At 37.7% G+C, this 15,518-nt stretch overlaps 1 protein-coding gene across 1 annotated transcript in view; it reads right to left on the reverse strand.

Annotated features, from left to right (window-relative positions):
- Positions 1 to 15,518, reverse strand: part of LOC122712691 (serine/threonine-protein kinase NLK2) — a 197,352-nt gene that overhangs the window by 106,063 nt on the left and 75,771 nt on the right.

The following is a 15,518-nucleotide window of genomic DNA, read 5'->3' on the forward strand; positions in this document are numbered from 1 at the left end:
TAAACACTGCATTGAAATCTTCAAACGGTTGCAATTATATAATAAACCTAAGTCTTACGATAACCTTAACCTTTTGAGATCTATAATTAAATATAAATAAATATGAACACATATAGCTTGCAATAAAAATATACTTAGCAACAAAGTATAAAGGAGTAATGATATTATTACAATCCAACTACAATAATCTATCCGAATAGGTAATCTAAACAGAAGATTTTGTCTAAACAGACTAAATATTGAACTTACTAGAATAAAATCTATGCGCAATCATCTTGAAAATTGAATTTTCGAAACTTACAAAAAAAAGAAAGAAAAAACAAAAGTGGCGTGCTTTTTAACGTGGCAAGAAGAAGAAGAAGAAAAGTTTTCGAATAAAATTTTAAAAAGGAAAAGGAAAAAGATAAAGGAGCGAAAACTCGAGGCGGAAAAGTCGCGGCCGCAGGCCACTGAGGTCGGCTCGAAAGCACTAAAAATCCACGCAACAGGTCGTTCTGTTTAGCCGAGGATCGAGACTATGCGTGTGTGTCTTCGCCACGCACGTGTTTCCCCTTCCGTCTCGTCTTTGCACGCACGTGTATCCTCCCACGCACGGGAAGTAACCCGTTCCTTGCTCGCCAGTACAACGAGAAGAGAGGAGGAACATTGCAATTCGCAGCTTTGGCCGCTCGATTGTTTCAAATTTATCATCTTTCGAAAACTTTAACTACATGATATTGAATATAAGAAATAATATATCGATAAAAGAAATTAATTCAATACGAATTTTTGATTAAAAAATACTCAGAAGATTATTTATTTTGAAGTCGATTTATTACAAAAAAATCGATCAAGTTATTTTCCATCATCTTAAATAACATTCTCACTTTCCCAAATTAAAAATATATTTCAATTGGTTACGACTAATTATCTTAAAACGAAAAGCTTAAAAGTATTGAAAGAGCAGGAATATCCCGTTAATCAGAGTAGTAAGTTGCAAATTAATCAGGCTTATAAGAGCAATGTTAATTGCGGCATGTTATACCTTGATGTAATTAGCTTGGAAGCTCATCTGGACACGCCCAGTGCACCCGGACCAGCGAGATCAATTTAGCGTGTGACGTATAGATTATTGTGCGCCTATGCAACAACGGTTGATGGTACTCCTCTGTCTCTTCACAATACAAACCGTGTGCTTTCGGCCAACGGTGTTCCGAAGGCTAGCCAGGATTTCGATCGGCTTTGTTGCGAATCCGATGACAAAGTGACAGTGTATCATTGTTGCACAAGACGAGCCATAAATGGAAATTATGGGCCAAGTCTCAAAGAGAATCGTCTAAAGGATTGAAACGTGTCATTTCCAATACCAATTTGCAATAATATCATCATGTGAAAATCTGTACTAATCTTATATAATTTTTTATTTTCTCTAAATTCTTATCAGAACAGATATATAAATTTAATTGGATGCTTTGTTGCATTTTAAATTCCATACTTCATTTGCAATAATAGATTCTCTTTAGTTAGAAATTTCAATATTAAAAGTAAATTTGCTTAATAGCAGAATAATTTCTTAACTTTTAACTTCTTAATTTGTAAAATGCATACAATTCCTTTCTCTCTAAAAAAAAAAAAAGAGTAATCAAAAATTTTTCATCTACCAAACATTATAGAAACGTTATAGAAAAATTGAAAAAGACGACGCAATTTAGAAATTCATTCTCGTTTCCAGCCACACTTCCGTTTAACGAGAGGCATCGATGAGGGAAACAGAGAGGAGCAAACCAGTTCAGAAAGCGTTCAGAAGCGGTATCGCACGGTATCCCTCCTCTCCGCTAAGGGAATTTCAAGCTCGGCAGTCTGGCTGGTTCGAAGCGGATCCACCGGTCTGGAAGGAGGAAGGTCTGCTGGTTTCCCGATGGAACGGTGCCCTCTCCCTCTCTCTCTCTCTCTCTCTCCGTCCCAGACACCGGATATCTTTGTCTCTAGCCACGGAGGATCTCGCCAAGGTGTTTCAAAGGAAACATTATTCTAACATGCCCGTTTCGTTCGCTTGCCAGTCGGCCTGATGGAAGTGGAGCATATCCCAGCAATGGAATAAGATTCCCGGGTGTGTAAATATTTAGAAGCAGAGAGAGCGTGTTTCGTTGGTAGATTTTCGTGAAAATTTGATGATCTTTCGAAATTAGACGTCCAATTACAAATAATCCATTATTTCACTTTGGCTCACTTATCGCCCTTATTATTAAAACCCACACACGTTTCTATTAATTAAAATGAAAATTAAAGAAGAATTAAAAATTCCAAATATCCATATGAATCTGTCTCTAACCAAATTTCAAATCCTCTAAGAATTCAAAAATTCGAAAATTCAAAAAAATTTCCCCATTCAAAAATTCCCCATTCCAAATTCAAAAATTTCCCCATACACTTACTTAACCACTTGAATCACCTTCAAAAAAAAAAAAAAAAAAAAACTCCCCCTAATACCATTCCCTTCCACTTGTTCCACACAGAAAAACGACGACCGCCACATCGAAAGATGGAAGAAACTGAAAACGCGATATCCAGCGCAATCATCCTCGCTCTCTGAGAGAGGATTCAGGGAGTTGCCCCTCCCTTATCCAATTACCGGGAAACGGGAAGCTGAGCGGTAATCGGTGTATCATAAGCGCGGGGGAGGAGGGGGAGGGGTGACGGAGATAAAGATAGNAGGAGGGGGGAGGGTGACGGAGATAAAGATAGATCGCGGGTATCGGTGTCCGGCGTAAAGGATCCCAATTAACGGTTACACGCGCGATACGCGTGTTTGAAGCGACGTCCACCGACAACGGGGACACGCCGTCCGCCATTAGGCCTGCGTAACGACGAACCGGAGGAGGGTTGGTAGCTCGGTTTGCAGTGAATGCGCGCGCCCAAAGGGGACGAGGTTTGCGCCGTGCATACACAGACGATAAACAACCGGCCCCGTATAAGGCCTGTACAAACTTGTCAGCGTGGTTGACGATGATTTACGAGCGGACTCTCGTTTGAAAGGAAGGTGGTGGTGGGCTCCGTATGAAATTCTACCGCTTTCCGCGATCGAGAAACGCGCGCCGGTAATTATCCGGGGGAGAAAAAAGAGGGGGGGGGGGGGAGGAGAATCTTCCATCTTTTGAGACGAGAATAAATTTTCGGCCGAGAATTTAAGAAATTGATTTAAGAAAATTGATTTAAGAAATTTTGATCGTAATATGAGTAGTTGAGTTTGGAACGAAGCATGGATATTTATAAATTGAAGTTTGTATAATAAATAATATAATAAATAATATATAATAATATAATAATATAATATAATAAATAATAAGTTTGTATATATAGAAGATAATAGAAAATTTTAATTTTCAATTTTCGAGTTTGGATTGATTGTAACAAAGCTTCGTGGTTGCAGAAAAATTGGTGTTCGAAATTTCGTGGCGAGATGCAACGAATTTTAATCTATCGTGATGGATTTTCGACTGTGGTCGATTCGTCGAAAGGATTCGATGGAGAAACAACGAGCATTCGACGAGTGTTGGGAGCAAGCGATGATGAAGAGGGAATGGGCGAGAGGGAGTACGCGTGGAATATGATTTGGCGGTGCATGGGAATTGTAAATGGAGGCTGGGAACGTTGGGGGTTGGTTAATGATGTTGGGGATGTGATAGACTTTGGGAGAAAGTAATATCGGCGAAGTGAAAACAGAAGTATTAGATTGCAAACGAGATTGCAAAACAGTTTTACAAATAACAAAATTTTCGTTACCAATCATCGCGAAGTGATCTCCTTTTGAAGAAGGAAAATTCAATCTTTGAAATGTATTTAACTCATAATCATCGTGTATAATTCGAGTATATTTTCTGATACGATCTAAGTATAACGATACACGATTTGTTGAGATAAAATCGTTTCTCCAAACCACTCGACTGATCCATGTGCAATCACATTGGACGTAGAACCGCGAAAGGATTAAAGAGCGTATCTGGGAATTTTCCTTCGTATCTCTAGAATACAAACAATCTCAATCGTTGGCCAAACAATTCTTCTGAGTTCAATTTCAACTTGAAACACAGAAAAGCTTGAAACCGATCACGAATCGAGTTAATCGAACGCGTCACTTCAAAAAAAAAAAAAAAAAAAAAAAAAGGAAAGAAAAGAAGAGATGAATTCACATTCGTTCATTGATAGTTCGCATAATTACGATTGCATCGATTCTACTGGGGAAACGGTATTTCCAAAAAAAAAGAAAGAAAAAAAAACGCGTTACGCACCAAGTGTGCCAAGTATAAAATATGCGTGCACTCCGCGTTTGTGCACGTCGAATCGAAGTCACGGTACGATGGGAAACATCGATGGGAAACAGTTTGGACATTGTTGGCCAGCCAACAACGTCCCGTGTACAAATATGCTCTCAGATCTGTTCGGATCATCGTGCCAAGCTTTAAGGGAAAAACCTTCAAATTCATTCGATTTTTAACGAAAAGTATTGTACATTAACTTTAATCAAAGCAAGATGTTAACTTACTTAAAAATATATAAAGAAATTTTAAACTCTTGTGAAGATTCAAAATTTTTCCAGAAAATAGAATCAACTGTTATTTTTTTATTATAAAAAAGAATATCAATACAGTTTTCTGTAACAGAAATATGAAACTTATTGAACGCCATTTATGTCTATCGCCACGATATCACAATATCAAATCGATATCCTCGATATTACGGAGATATCGATTTCTTGATGCGTATTGTGAAAAACTGAGAAACGAAAACAGCGTAATAACACTCGTGAATTCGTCAAGGGTTGATACAACGATGTATTAATACTTGTTTTGCTTTTGTTATCATCAAATGGAAGGGTAGATCGATTGAAAGTTTTCCACGATTGGGGCGCGAACGTTCACAGGACGGGATCGAAGGCAATTGTCTCCAGTTAGATCGGACAGTAATAGGATTTTAGCGATCTGATACATCCAACATCTTGTCACAACTGTCCCTTGAACGCTTCGTCTGGTCGAATGTTATCGACAGCACGAAGGAATGGCTTGATGCAGCCTTCGACCTGTCGGATTCGTCTCAGTAGCGATGAAACAATCCGTGAAACAAATCCGTGCGATGACTTTACCTTCGTCGAACGTGGCCCACTCTATTCTTGTTTTTTGAAGGAAGATGAAGCGTTTATTGAAATTTTTAATATTGAATTTTATATCTATGAAAATTCATTACTTAAATATATAATATCAATAATTTATTACGCGTGAAAATTGTTTTCGTTTCAAGAAATCGAAGGTATTTTCGATTAAAAACAATAATTTACGATGCTTCGAGTTTCACTAATCCAGATGCTAATTCCACAATCATCTACGAAGATGCTACACGAGAAAAATCAATATTTCTAAAATATTTAAATTTCACACGTCTCTCCCCTTAAATTACCCTCGTACATCCGCATTTTCTTCTACAAAAAAGAAAGAAAGAAGAAAGAAAATATGTTTTAACCGCCCCTAATACACGTAATACCATCCCCACCACGCAAAAAATCGAAACTAGTTTGCACAAAGTTCGTTCACCCGTGCGGGTTCTATCATCTATTTATCGCGAAAGTGCGGGGAGAGGGGAAAAGAGAAAATGGAAAAAAGGAAAAAAAAGGAGAAAGGATAAGTTTCACGGTAAAAAAAAGAAAAAAGAAAAAAAACAAGTTGAGCCGGTCGAGCTCCAGCTGGCAACGTCTCGGCCAAAATCGATAACGCGATGATAAGCCGCTTTGCGGCCGGTTTCTTGCCAGGCCACCTTCTGCCGCAGTTTCCATCGTCGATCCTCCACGTTGCGCTTTTCGTGCCATTGTACCCTTTGTCTCCTCCGCGCCGCTCACGATCACGAGGAACAACCCTCGTCGCGTCGTGCGGGGGTGGCGCGTGCCTCGACTAGGGAAAGAGAGCGCCGATTAAACGGTGTGACGTTCGACAAAGTATTATTCGAGAATTATTTTTGCATTCGTCGCCGGATGTTCAATTTTCCTGACGAAATCAATCACTTTTTCGCAAGGAAGTGAAGGAATTGAATAATTGAAAATAGAGAGATATTTTTTAAATATTAAATAGAAGGATTTATATTTTTGTGACACATTTTCGTGTGTCGTTCAAATTTCGCATAAATGCTCGAATAACAATACGAATGTACAATTTGGTCACGAATATTTGGTTTAAAAATTATATATCGATAAAAAAAGACAAAAAGAAACTTGATTGAATTTTGTACAATGAAATGTACGTGTAATTGAATTGTATCAAGAAATTTAAAATAACGAACGAAGTGAAGTGGTTTCGAATTTATAAATTTGAAAAAAATATAATAATCCAACGAATTATTGAAATAAAAAGGATCTTAAAAATGTTTCTACAATTAATTCCAAGTTAAACAAACGAACAACAATTCGGTTAGACATTTTGACAGAATAATATTCTCGCATGCAACGCTCCTAAAAATATCCTTCCTACGATAATCCTGACTATAATAATAACATTCCCCCGAAAAACACAAATAATTTCTCCGAAATCCAATTCCAAATCACACGCTTCCAAATTGCTCCATGACTCACATCTCCAAGAACCACCGTCTCACCCCAAATCCACCCCGATCCGATCGATTCGACCAAACACATCCAACCCTCTCCCCCAACAAGAAAAGAACCCATTAATTATTCTTCTCCAAAGTTGTTGGAACACATCTTCCCTCCCCTCCTCCCCAAATAAGAAAACTCTCGAGGAGGAGAAAAACATCTGGCAAGGGGTGGCGATTCTTCTTCCCAACCCACTTGAAATTAAAAGGTAAACGGAACGCGAAGGATTAAAACGCGGGCAGAATCCACCCCCTTCCAGCCGATCGATCCATCCCCTTCCCACCACCGCGCCATCACCGCCCTCCTCTCGCCGCCACCACCACCACCACCACGATTCGCAACAACTTATTACAGTAAGTAAGAGCTGAATCGGCCAAGTTTCGTTGCTCCTTTGCTTATCGATCCCCTCTCCCCTTTTTCCTCTCCCTTCCACGTGATCCACGTGAGAACTGAGCCTGTGATCGGGACAAGGGCTCGAGAGGCAACGAACAACGACAGAGTTGGTCTGTCGAGGCGAGGCTGGTCGCTGGGTGGGTCGTTCATCCCTCAAGATTTCGAGAAAATTCCCAAGTGGAGAGGAAGCATTGATTAAACGCTGGCCGTTGGGGGTTGAATGGCGGATGGTCGAGGGACGGAGGGACGATGGTTTAAGGGCGAGGGTTCTTCGCGTGAATTTCGATGTAAGGAGGGTAAAGTTTGGAGAGTTTTTCGGTTAAGAAGTTTTCGGCTAAGAATTTTGGAAAAATTTGGAGAAAAGATCTTTTTTTTATATATATACATATTTTAATTCCAACTTGTTTTTCCAATAAGCACGATAATACGATGATGCGAATTTTTGATTGGATGATTTAAGGAAAAAGCGGAATGAAAATTTTAATAAATTTTATATCGATATATAATTCGATAATTCGTTAAATTCATTCCAACAATGATTTTGCAATGCGATGCAAAGAATAATAATGATAATAATAATAATAGTTTATCATAAACTAAGAATTCTTTCTTTCAACAAAGTAACAATGATACAAAAATAAAGAAGAGAAAGAAAAAGAAATATAATTTCCCTCCAAACTTTTCTTTTCCCAAGAAGTATTCATCTTTGTTACCCTATATCATTTCACGTGATTGCTCGTGACATCCACCACCAAACCCGGAAAAAACCCGCAAATGGGAAAATAGACGGAAATCTACACACGATATCGATATCGACAAACTATACCAGAAATCAAGCGTTGTGGAATTCCAAATTCGATTATCGGGGAATTTCGATTGAATTCAAAGTTTTACGGTCCGTCAAATTCAAACTGTATCAAAAAAAAAAAAAAAAGAAAAAAGCAACGGAGAGGGGAAAAAAGAGGAAAGAGAAAAGCAAAATACAAACAGAAAAAAAAATACTCGACCATGTTTCTGAATGGTAAAACAAAAAAATTTCGATCTCAACGTGCTGCATACAGTAACTCGTTAAATATTAATATTACATTTATGTGGATTAAGAATTAATTATTGCGAATTATTCTTTACAGTTAAATAGAAATATAAATTTTATCCATTTAATAATCCTCATAGTTTTTTTTTTCGAACGATAAACGATGGATTAAATAATGGAATATTGTACGATAATATTTAAACGATAATGGGTGATGAAACAACAACAGTGTGCAACAGTTTGTGCCAACTCTTTGAATAACGAATAAAAAACAAAAAAAAAAAAATAAAATTTAAAAGTAAAAGAATTAAACAAAATTACTTGCTCGCATAGAGACATTGTTGCAATCATCGCAAAAAAAAAAATTCGACACGAATCATTACGATTTCAACAAACAAACGAGCAATTTTTATACACTTTGCGCGCGAAAAAGCAGCAATAAAAACCTCGTCGATACTGCGTACACAATAATTCGCGACAGTCAAGGGAGAAACGCACGAGGAAAAACGTGGTCGCTTCGAAAGCGATTCGAGAACGAATCGTGCGCCATCGGGGGTGTTTTTCGAGCGGTCGCGCGCCATTATCGCCCACCCCTCCCTGGTCCACGCTGTAACCATGGATGGATGGATGGATGGATGGACCATATTCCTATTAATAACCTCTGGACCCCTTGTCCGCCGATTTTTTCGAAAAACCGCGGGAAACGATTCGCCGAATCGGAAATAAATCGGCTCGGCTCGTTCGAAGATTTTTCAATCCCGGTTTTCCTCCATCGCTCTCCCACCTTCTGCATCCTTCCTATCTCGCGTCTCTGTCCCGGTGAAACGGCACGGATCGATCGAGAGGGGGAAAAGGGAATCGTTGAGGGACGAAAAGTCGGTGAAAATGATAGACGAGTTTTCGACTTATGAATTAAGTCGATTGGCTCGAGTTTATCCGTTTATTCTTTTTTTCTTTTCCTTTTTTTTTTTTTAGAGAGTTGGTCGCACGAAAGGGTAAAATTGATCACGGATGTGGGGAGAGGAAATTAAGCGGATTTCCGAATTTCGTGAATGCGAAAGTTTCGACATTGGCCTTTTTTTCCTCCCTCTGTCTCTCTTTCACTCAATGAAAACTGGTTGTGAACTGGTTTCGAGCATCGAGGCGAATCGATGTTCGGCCCTTTGTTTTCTTCGAATCGTTGTTCCGTATTCATTTCAAAAATCCCAGTTTGGGATAACTGGAGGAGGAAAGGTAAATTGATTTTTATTATTATCGAAGCGTTTGCGACATTTGGTGTTGAAGAAAAAATAATCGATCGTTTGTGCCAAAAGGGACGATATTTCTAACGATTGTTGATATTGTTATAGTTTCGAAATTTCGATTATTTCTTCTCTAGAATTTATTTATAAACGTTTCAGAAAGTATAATAATACATATTTTCAGATTGTCGGAAGCAAAAAGGATTATTGGATAATTTCTAGTACGATAAAACAAGAAAAACAATTCGCTAAAACGATTAAAACAATATATATATATATATATACACAAGTCATAATAATGGTTGATATTCGTAAGACTTGGTTAATAATTGAAATTACACGGATTACTGGAATTCTACCAGTTCACAATGGAATTTAATATTCCAATTTCTCGATAATTTTCATCTGATTACAAACTGCATCGCATACAAAATAATTTTCAACAACTATCGTTGGATTTATTAATAAAATTCGTACTACACCCCCTTTCTACTTTTTCCAAAAAAAAAAAAAAAAAAAAAAAAAAAAAATAATAAACTCGCCTTCTCTCGCCCCCGCGTGCATAACGAAACGGAGATTTCGCCTCGAAACTCGGCGAGCAGACGAAGGTAAGAGAGCGTATCGAGCTCGAAACGAAATTTTCAAGTTTCTGGGTTAATTGGTTTTCGCGTCGCAACATCCACGTCGCGTCGTCCCCTGCAACTCGCGATCGATCGATCGATCGATTCGAAATTCTATCGAAATTCTCGTCAAACCCTCCCCTCCCAGAAAAGAAAAGCCGATCGATTCCCGATCGATGATATCCGACTCGTCGAATCAGGGGACGAACAGGGTTAGACGAGATGGAATATTTATTTGACCAAGGGGGGGGGAGGCTTTCTTCGGGGGTGGAAGAGGAGGATTCGATGAAGTCGAGCGGGGGGAAGATGGATGGGGCGCGGGTGGATCTCGTGGAGATTCGCTTGCTGGGTATAATGGAAAGAAAGATGTACGTGATTTCGGGAAGGGGAAGCGATCTTAACCCATTTGTATGTATCAAACCGCACGTGTGCTCGTCCTCCCTTCTTTATTGGAATCGAAATTATTGCTATTTCGAACGAAACCTTTGGAAAAAAAAAAAAAATCTCTTTTTCTCGATTCGAAGAAATATCTACGATATGTAAAATAATATGCAAAGGGTTAACAGAAATTGTTGCCGGAGAGATGGTTGTGTGTGTGTGTGTTTATGTTATGGAATTAAATAGCTGGTAAATTGGAAAGTAATTAACGAAGGGAAAAAAGTTGAACGTGAGTAATTTCAAAGTTGCAAATTGTTCTTTTTGTTTCGGATTAAAACGGGTAACTTTGAAAGAATTTCTGAGGAAAAAAGTATATTTTCGCAGTTTTCTGATGCGAAAGGAGAATATACAGAAAACTCGTAAGCGAGTAAAAAGAAGAAACGAAGGGTTTATTATTCACGTTGTAACCAATTTAATTTTCGTAATCTATGGAGTAGCCTGTACGTAGGCAATTCGCTCGGATTACGTTTTCAATTTCTTCTTCAAAGTTTCTGTAAAATTCTTTCTATTCTAAAATTTTCATCGTCGAATTAAAGAGAGGAAAGGGAGTGTATCGGAAATAAATCTGAAACATTGGTTAAAGCTTCTAAAATCGAAGGAATTAAATTTTCTCGCGTACTCTCTCGATTCAGTTGGATACTTAACTAGATCAATCAGCGTGGAAACAATGTTTCAGTGAAGTGAGGCAAACTTTCTCCACGCGAATAAAGGCGAGGATAAATATAAAAATCGGCGGATCGGCGTGAATCGTACGGATTTTTTTTAAAACGAATACAGGGGGAAAGCGAAAAAATAGCTCGTTCCTGCGTCCCAGAAAAGAAAGAACGATATCTAGGCCATTATAAATAATTACTACAACATTGTGCTTTGCTCCATCGCCCGCATCTCGTATCTCTTTTAATTAGTCCATTCCGTTTTAACGAGCCATAATCTGTCGGCGCGCGATTACTTTTTTTTTTTTTCTTTCTTTACTTTTCTCCATCATTTCGACGTCCACTTATCGAAGCTACACCAGTCGTAAATAATTATATTTCATACGGAAAAAGGGGGAAGAAAAAAAAAAGGAAAACAAAAGAGAAGAGTCTTTTTTGTTTTGTTTCGTCTCGAGTTAATGGTTAATTTAATTTCAAATTGCGAAGAAAAATGTATGATGTAAATATGGTATATAGAAGTAATTTTTCGAATGTGAAAGCAACATTGTCAATTTTTACATTCAATTTTCTTGTTTCTCTCTCGTATACACTTCGTACCTACAATATCATGTAATAAAGTTTCGATGCATTCGTTCAATTTTAAAAAAACTAACAGATAAATCCAATAGTTGTTATAAATCTATCATTTTTAAACTCGAAAACTTAGACTTAGACTTGGACGAATAAATAAATTAATCCAATTCAAAAAAATTTAAAAAAAAGTTGGTTAATTTATTCGAACGAATCTATTTTCCACGATGGAAAATCTTAACTTTAAGGTCACGTTGTCACGCTGCCTGCTTGCATAGGAATCGGAGCATGATGACGTAAACGCAAATCCGAAGCCCGATCAGCTCAGGATTAACGCGATTTTTCAGATATACGATTCTTCGACCCTTTCCCCTTTTCGTTATATCACATCGATCGGCTCGCTTTTCATCTCGAATAAATTCTAATTCGAAAATTTTTAATTTCTGAGATCGAGGAATCTAATTAACGCGATTTTCCTCGATCCCCTCCTTTTTGTCATCGATATTCATCGATCGACTAGCTTTGCATTTCGAATAAATTCTAACTCCGAGAATTTTTATTCCGTTGTTGATCTTCAATTAACAATTTGAAATTTTTTTTGATGGATATATGGAAGATATTTCACATTGAGATGTTATATTCTGTGCTCGATTCTATGGAACAATCGAGTAATATTAGGATAAAATAAGATGTGGTTGAAATAGCACATCTTTTTTTAAAAATGAACCTACTCCTTTTCTTTTAACAGATCAACAATTTTATCTTTAATCTTCCAATCCTCTCTCTTTCTCTAAAAAGAAATACTTCAACTTCAAATCACAACCAAAGGATTCTCAAAAGAGAATCCAATTTCCTATTTATATTTTTCCAAAAAAACCTACCTTTCTTTTTCCCTCCCCCTTTCTTTCGTTCTTCAAAAATCACAATTCCATCGATTCCCTAAAATTCCCTTTCCAACTTTAAATTCCATAAAACCTAAAAAAAAAAAGAAAAGAAAAGAAAAGAAAAAACACAATCAAACTTTTCCCCAACAAAAATTTCTCAAACATTCCCCCCTTTCGTTTTTAATCCCCGACCTCCATCGATCTCTCTAAATCGAGTTTCCTTTTCACCGATTTTTACCTAGAAACAGGGGAAAAATTTACGCGGGTAGGATAAACACAGCCGAGGCATTCGACGCGGTTCCAACGGACGTTTTCCAACCGGCGGACTCCGCTCGACGTACCGTAACTGATTTATACACGGTATAACACAGTTTCCCCGGCCGGTATATCGCGCGTTTTATTCACTCTTGACGACGACGGCGCTGAAACCGACCGATCTTGTTGGTTTTAGAGGGGGGAGGGGGAGGAGGGCGGTTTTTGTTGCCGCGTGCGCGCTTCGTTAACAATATCGTCCCCATATTTTCCGCGGCCAACGAGTTTTCGTGACCAGTTTTTGACCATATTTTTCCTCCACCCTATACACTGTACACTGAACTGGGATACTCCAAGTGGATTTCGTGGGATCCCAAGTGAAACGATGAGAAACGTCTGGGAATCGACGAGATCGGTAAGAATCGGCTGGTTCGAAAATTTTATCGAATCTTTCCCTTTTTTTTTTTTTTTTTTTTTTCTTTGAAAAGAGTTGGAATTGGATCGGGATAAGATAAGGAGGGAGAGTTTGGAAAAATTGGAAAGTGGAAGGATTTTTTTTGGTTTCTTTTTATTCTCTTTCGGCTTTCAGAAAAAGTTTTCTCGAGTAACAAATTTGTTTCAAATGAATTTCTGTAGAGAATTTGTAGAAATTGCGAGAAGCAGAAAATATTTATTCGATTATATTTTCATCCTTCGATTCATAAATATTCATAAATCTAATAAAATTCATTTAAAAAATTAATTCCCAAAATTTATAATACTGAGAACTGTATCAAAGAATATCAGAAAAAAAGAAGAAACCCCTTCCACAAAAATGCAAACAAATTCCAAACGAATAAAACCCCCCTCCCTTTCTAAAATCGACAAATAATTAACAACCCCCTTCCCCCCTCGAATTAACGATCCAACGTGGAAAAAGATGGATCGTATAAATTAACGAAATGAAGGCAAACGAACGGTCCTAAAAAATCGTCCAAAACCCGAACAACCCCTTTCCCAACGCACACAGGATCCGATATACACGCAACGATGGATCGAACGATTCACGGTATCACGGTTAGCTCGGCATGGAAACGCGTCATCCGACACGCATCCACACAAGGTTCTGTTAACCAGCGTGCAATTAGCATATCCTGCGGGCGTGCATAATGCACGCCGCTCGATCGAATCGGCGAGGGGAGAAAGCTCGTGGAGCGCCAGATGCGCCCGAGACTAGAGAAAAAAACTGGAAGAGGAATAACGACGACGAAAATTTTTATATCTAATTACAATAATAATAATAATAATAATAATAATAATTCGAAGCGAAAAATATATCGTATCAATCGTGATTTTGATTTAATCGTTAAAAGGCGAGGGATGAAGAAAGAGTCTGGGAAAAGAATAAAGAGAATGAATTTTAGAGAAGTTCTTTTAACTTTCTTTCATCCGAGAGGGAGGGTTGAATGGTAATGAGTGGATTCGAAATTGGAATAAGAGAATGAAAATATTTCGCAAGAAGAAATATTTGGGAAAGTATTTTTCGAAGGAGAGAGGGAATTTCTCTGATGAGATTAAATATGAGACGAAATATCGAAAATAAATTTGAAGGAAATATGTAAAAAAGGAATCTTCGAATCAAACTTGGGAAGGAATTTTTTTTCAAAAGCGAAATCTCCAAGGTAGAGGCTAGTTTCCTAAATAAATACATGCGAATATGATAAATTTTGATCAGAAACAACAAATATCTAAGGAATAAACTTTGCAAAAGTAGAACGGAATAACTCATGTATATTACATGCGAGTAATATGAATATTTGCTCGAAAGTGTTACCACTCCACTATACTTTCACTTATGAATTTTTTCTCTCCCATCCAAGAATAAAAAAAAAAATCTCCATAATCTTATCTCTCCAACTTGAAGATGGACCATCATCGATCCTTGGTGTCGAATCAATCATTCGAGATACCACAATCTGGGAGATGGAACAATTTCCCTGAACGAAAAAANAAAAAAAAAAACAAAGAAAGAAAAATATATATATTTGCACCGATTCGATAAATCGAATCGATCACCCCTCCCTCCCGAAAGAGAGAAGAAGTTCGGTCAAACGAGGTGTTACGAAGTTGCGGGCGACAAAGAGCGACGGCTATTTTCTTTCATCGGCGAGAGAGAGGGAGGAAAGGAGGCGAAAGGAGGAAAGGAGATGGCGGATGAACGGCTCTTTTCTCGTTCCTCCGCTTCCGTTTCTCCGCGCGACAAAGCCACGCTTCGATCCTCCGCCTCTCGTAATTAGCCGACCCACTTTGCAACGCTGGAATCGCTTTTCTTCTCTCTCTTTTTCCCTTCTTTTTCCGATCGGAACTGTCCACTTTTTTCATCCCAAGGAACGCTAGTAGTCGTTTGGATGTAATAACGAAGTTATTCGCGCAGAAACATCTTTTTCTGGTAAAAGTTCTCGAAGGTTAATGTTTAGTAGGATTAATACGATTGCGTTATTTTCAGGTAATATTAAATTGGAATGGATTTTAACGTTGGAAATTAACGACGAATAACCGGCTAATAAATTTTTTCACATTTATAACACGAGCGAACACAAGTTTATATTTCGTTTTAAGAGGGAGGAAAATTTAGAAGATTAATGAAATTTACATTGTTGAACGTACAAAATGGAACATCATATTTCTACAAAAAACTGAAACTATTTTTAATAATTTACGAAAATCAATTAATTTAATATTAATATCAGACCTGTTCAGATGAATGAATCGAAGCTAATCGTTCGAAAAAAATCACTTGTCTAAATTAACCTAAAACAAGCAAGGAAGGGAGGGAAAAATC

This window comes from Apis laboriosa, unplaced genomic scaffold (assembly GCF_014066325.1).
Source record: "Apis laboriosa isolate Shangri-la unplaced genomic scaffold, ASM1406632v1 scaffold204_cov149, whole genome shotgun sequence".
In the NCBI taxonomy this organism is placed as follows: Eukaryota; Metazoa; Arthropoda; class Insecta; order Hymenoptera; family Apidae; genus Apis; species Apis laboriosa.